The sequence below is a fragment of the Arachis stenosperma genome, chromosome 7 (assembly GCF_014773155.1).
Source record: "Arachis stenosperma cultivar V10309 chromosome 7, arast.V10309.gnm1.PFL2, whole genome shotgun sequence".
Taxonomy (NCBI): domain Eukaryota; kingdom Viridiplantae; phylum Streptophyta; class Magnoliopsida; order Fabales; family Fabaceae; genus Arachis; species Arachis stenosperma.
The window spans coordinates 10,724,667-10,730,679 of NC_080383.1; the positions used below are offsets into that span (position 1 = coordinate 10,724,667).

At 40.6% G+C, this 6,013-nt stretch overlaps 1 non-coding gene across 1 annotated transcript; it reads right to left on the bottom strand.

Annotated features, from left to right (window-relative positions):
* Positions 1-216: 216 nt before the first annotated feature.
* On the bottom strand, positions 217-322 carry LOC130942715 (small nucleolar RNA R71). The gene has a single exon (XR_009071275.1). It is a non-coding gene; the product is annotated as a small nucleolar RNA R71 (small nucleolar RNA).
* Between the last annotated feature and the right edge of the window lie 5,691 nt (positions 323-6,013).

Genomic DNA, 6,013 nt, shown 5'->3' on the forward strand with positions numbered 1-6,013 from the left:
GATCCCTATCAGTTTTTAACTGAGTTCTTGTAGATCTGCGAGATTGTAAAGATGAATGGAGTAGATCCTGAAGTCTACAGGCTCATACTTTTCCCTTTTGCTATAAGAGACAGAGCTAGAACATGGTTGGATTCACAACATAAGGATAGCCTGGACTCCTGGGATAAGCTGGTCACGGCCTTCTTGGCTAAATTATTTCCTCCTCAAAAGCTGAGCAAGCTTAGAATGGATGTTCAGACCTTCAAACAAAAAGATGGTGAATCCCTCTATGAAGCTTGGGAAAGATACAAACAGATGACCAAAAGATGTCTCCTTCTGACATGTTTTCAGAATGGACCATGATAGATATATTCTATTATGGTCTATCTGAGTTCTCTAAGATGTCATTGGACCATTCTGCAGGTGGATCCATTCACCTAAAGAAAACACCTGCAGAAGCTCAAGAACTTATTGACATGGTTGCAAATAACCAGTTCATGTACACTTCTGAGAGGAATTCCGTGAATAGTGGGATGCCTCAGAGGAAGAGAATTCTTGAGAGTGATGCTCTGAATGCCATATTGGCTCAGAACAAAATGTTGACTCAGCAAGTCAACATGATTTTCCAAAGTCTGAATGGATGGCAAAATGCATCCAACAGTACTAAAGAGGCATCTTCTGAAGAAGAAGCTTATGATCCTAATAACCCTGCAATAGCAGAGGTAAATTATATGGGTGAACCTTATGGAAACACCTATAATTCATCATGGAGAAATCATCCAAATTTCTCATGGATGGATCAACAAAAGCCTCAACAAGGCTTTAATAATGGTGGACGAACTAGGCTCAGCAATAGCAAGCCTTTTTCATCATCTTCTCAGCAACAGACAGAGAATCCTGAGCAAAGCACTTCTAATTTAGCCAATCTAGTCTCTGATCTGTTTAAGGCCACTTTAAGTTTCATGAGTGAAACAAGATCCTCCATTAGAAATTTGGAGGCACAAGTAGGCCAGCTGAGCAAGAAAGTTACTGAAACCCCTCCTAGTACTCTCCCAAGCAATACAGAAGAGAATCCAAAGAGAGAGTGCAAGGCCATTGATATACTCAACATGGCCGAATGCAAGAAGGAGGGAGAGGACGTGAATCCCAATGAGGAAGATCTCATGGGACGTCTCTCAAGCAAGAAGGAGTTTCCTATTGAGGACCCAAGGGAATCTGAGGCTCATATAGAGACCATAGAAATTCCATTAAACCTCCTTCTGCCATTCATGAGCTCTGAAGACTATTCTTCCTCTGAAGAGGATGAAGATGTAACTGGAGAGCAAGTTGCTCAATATCTAGAAGCTATCATGAAACTGAATGCCAAGTTATTTGGTAATAAGACTTGGGAAGGTGAAACTTCCTTGCTCATTAGTGAACTAGATACCTGGATTCAGCAAACTTTACCTCAAAAGAGACAAGATCCTGGCAAATTCGTAATACCCTGTACCATAGGCACCATGACCTTTGAGAAAGCTCTGTGTGACCTAGGGTCAGGCATAAATCTTATGCCACTCTCTGTAATGGAGAAGCTGGGGACCACTGAGGTACAGCCTGCCTTATTCTCATTACAAATGGCAGACAAGTCAGTAAGACAAGCTTATGGATTGGTAGAGCACGTGTTGGTAAAGGTTGAAGGCCTTTACATCCCTGCTGATTTCATAATCTTAGACACTAGGAAGGAGGAGGATGAATGCATCATCCTTGGAAGACCTTTCCTAGCCACAGCAGGAGCTGTGATAGATGTTAACAGAGAAGAATTAGTCCTTCAATTGAATGGGGACTACCTTGTGTTTAAGGCTCAAGGATCTTCTTCTTTAACAATGGAGAGGAAGCATGAAAAGCTTCTCTCAGTACAGAGTCAAACAGAGCCCCCCCACAGTCAAACTCTAAGTTTGGTGTTGGGAGGCCACAACCAAACTCTAAGTTTGGTGTTGAATCCCCACAACCAAACTCTAAGTTTGGTGTTGGAACTATACAACATTGACCTAATCACCTGTGAGGCTCCATGAGAGCCCACTGTCAAGCTATTGACATTAAAGAAGCGCTTATTAGGAAGCAACCCAATTTTTATTTATCTAATTTTATTTTATTTTCATTGTTCTTTTATGTTTTATTAGGTTCATGATCATGTGGAGTCACGAAAAAAATATTAAAATTAAAAACATAATCAAAAACAGCAGAAGAAAAATCACACCCTGGAGGAAGAACTTACTGGCGTTTAAACGCCAGTAAGGAGCATCTGGCTGGCGTTCAACGCCAGAACAGAGTATGGATCTGGCGTTGAACGCCAGAAACAAGCATGGAACTGGCGTTCAACGCCAGAAACATGCTGCAGTTGGGCGTTGAACGCCCAGAACATGCATCACCTCGACGTTTAAATGCCAGAATTGCATGCAAAGGTATTGTACATGCCTAATTGGTGCAGGGATGTAAATCCTTGACACCTCAGGATCTGTGGACCCCACAGGATCATCTCAGGATCTATGGACCCCACAGGATCCCCACCTACCATATTCTCCCCTCTTTTCAACATTCATCCTCTCTTACCAATAAACACTCTTTCCCAAAATCCTTCACCAATCACCTAAATCTCTCTTCCCAATTACCCCCTTCACCACTCACATCCATCCACTCTTCCCCATAAACCCCACCTACCTTCGAAATTCAAAATTTCTTTTCCACCCATTACCATTCTTCAAAATTTTTTTGTTTTTCCATTACCATTGATGGCACCTAAAGCCGGAGAAACCTCTAGAAAAGGGAAAGGGAAGACAAAAGCTTCCACCTCCGAGTCATGGGAGATGGAAAGATTCATCTCCAAAGACCATCAAGACTACTTCTATGATGTTGTGGCTAAGAAGAAGGTGATCCCTGAGGTCCCTTTCAAGCTCAAGAAAAATGAGTTTCCGGAGATCCGACATGAGATTCAAAGAAGAAGTTGGGAAGTTCTGACCAACCCCATTCAACAAGTCAGAATCTTGATGGTTCAAGAGTTCTATGCCAATGCATGGATCACTAGGAACCATGATCAAAGTATGAACTCGAATCCAAAGAACTATCTTACAATGGTTCGGGGGAAATACTTAGATTTTAGTCCAGAAAATGTGAGGTTGGCATTCAACTTGCCCATGATGCAAGGAGATGCACACCCCTACACAAGAAGGGTCAACTTTGATCAAAGGTTGGACCAAGTCCTTAGGGACATATGTGTTGAAGGAGCTCAATGGAAAAGAGACTCCAAAGGCAAGCCGGTTCAACTAAGAAGACTGGACCTCAAGCCTGTGGCTAGAGAATGGTTGGAGTTCATCCAACGCTCCATCATCCCCACTAGCAACCGATCTGAAGTTACTGTGGATCGGGCCAGCATGATTCATAGCATCATGAATGGAGAGGAAGTAGAAGTTCATGAAGTCATCTCCCTTGAATTCTACAAAATAGCCGAAAAGCCCTCTACCTTGGCAAGGCTAGCTTTTCCTCATCTTATTTGCCATCTATGTTACTCAGCTGGAGTCATCATAGAAGGAGACATCCCCGTTGAGGAGGACAAGCCCATCACTAAGAAAAAGATGGAGCAAACAAGAGAGCCCACTCATGGAACCCAAGAGACACACGAGGAAGCCCATCACTAAGAAATCCCGGAGATGCCTCAAGGGATGCACTTTCCTCCCAACAACTATTGGGAACAGCTCAACAATTCTCTTGAAGATTTGAGTTACAATATGGATCAATTAAGGGTGGAACATCAAGAGCACTCCATCATTCTCCATGAAATTAGAGAAGATCAAAGAGCAATAGGGAGGAGCAACAAAGGCAAGGAAGAGACACAGAAGAACTCAAGGACATCATTGGTTCTTCAAGAAGAAAGCGCCACCATCACTAAGGTGGACTCATTCCTTGTTCTTAATTTTTTTTGCTTTTCGGTTTCTTTATGTTAAATGTCTATCTATGTTTGTGTCTCTGTTACATGATCATTAGTATTTAGTAACTATGTCTTAAGGCTATAAATAATTCCATGAATCCTTCACCTCTCTTAAATGAAAAATGTTTCTAATTCAAAATAACAAGAAGTACATGAATTTCAAAATTATCCTTGAATTTAGTTTAATTATATTGATGTGGTGACAATACTTTTTGTTTTCTGAATGAATGCTTGAACAGTGCATAATTTTGATCTTGTTGTTTATGAATGTTAAAATTATTGGCTCTTGAAAGAATGATGAACAAAGAGAATGTTATTGACAATCTAAAAAATCATGAAAATTGATTCTTGAAGCAAGAAAAAGCAGTGAAAAAGCAAAAGCTTGCGAAAAAAAAAGAAAAGTGGCGAAAAACAAATAGAAAGAAAAAGAGAAAAGCAAGTAGAAAAAGCCAATAGCCCTTAAAACCAAAAGGCAAGGGTAAAAAGGATCCAAGGCTTTGAGCATCAATGGATAGGAGGGCCCAAGGAAATAAAATCCAAGCCTAAGTGGCTAAATTAAGCTGTCCCTAACCATGTGCTTGTGGCATGCAGGTCCAAGTGAAAAGCTTGAGACTGAGTGGTTAAAGTCGTGATCCAAAGCAAAAAGAGTGTGCTTAAGAGCTCTGGACACCTCTAACAGGGACTTTAGCAAAGCTGAGTCACAATCTGAAAAGGTTCACCTAGTTATGTGTCTGTGGCATTTATGTATCCGGTGGTAATACTGAAAAACAAAGTTCTTAGGGCCACGGCCAAGACTCATAAAAGTAGCTGTGTTCAAGAATCAACAAACTTAACTAGGAGAATCAATAACACTATCTGAAATTCTAAGTTCCTATAGATGCCAATCATTTTAAACTTAAAAGGAGAAAGTGAGATGCCAAAACTGTTCAGAAGCAAAAAGCTACAAGTCCCGCTCATCTAATTAGAATTAATATTCATTGATATTTTGGGATTTATAGTATATTTTCTTCTTTTTATCCTAATTGATTTTCAGTTGCTTGGGGACAAGCAACAATTTAAGTTTGATGTTGTGATGAGCGGATAATTTATACGCTTTTTGGCATTGTTTTTAGGTAGTTTTTAGTAGGATGTAGCTACTTTTAGGGATGTTTTCATTAGTTTTTATGCTAAATTCACATTTCTGGACTTTACTATGAGTTTGTGTGATTTTCTATGATTTCAGGTAATTTCTGGCTGAAATTGAGGGACCTGAGCAAAACTCTGATAAAAGGCTGACAAAGGACTGCTGATGCTATTGGATTCTGACCTCCCTGCACTCGAAATGAATTTTCTGGAGCTACATAACTCCAAATGGCGCGATCTTAACGGCGTTGGAAAGTAGACATCCAGAGCTTTCCATCAATATATAATTGTCTATACTTTATTCGTGATTAGATGATGTAAACTGGCGCTTAACGCCAGTTCCATGCTGCATTCTGGAGTCAAACGCTAGAAACACGTCACGAACCAGAGTAGAACGCCAAAAACACATTACAACTTGGCGTTCAACTCCAAAAGAAGCCTCAGCTCGTGTAAAGTTCAAGCTCAGCCCAAGCACACACCAAGTGGGCCCCGGAAGTGGATTTCTGCATCAATTACTTACTTCTGTAAACCCTAGTAGCTAGTCTAGTATAAATAGAACATTTTACTATTGTATTAGGGGTCCTTCTCCTTTATTTTTGAATTCACATCATATTTTGGGGGCTGGCCATTCGGCCATGCCTGGACCACTATCACTTATGTATTTTCAACGGTGGAGTTTCTACACACCATAGATTAAGGGTGTGGAGCTCTGCTGTACCTCAAGTTTCAATGCAATTACTACTATTTTCTATTCAATTCCGCTTGTTCTTATTCTAAGATATTCGTTGCACTTCAACATGATAAATGTGATGATCCGTGACACTCATCAGCATTCTCACCTATGAACGCGTGACTGACAACCACTTCCATTCTACCTTAGACCGGGCGCATATCTCTTGGATTCCTTAATCAGAATCTTCATGGTATAAGCTAGATTGATGGCGGCATTCA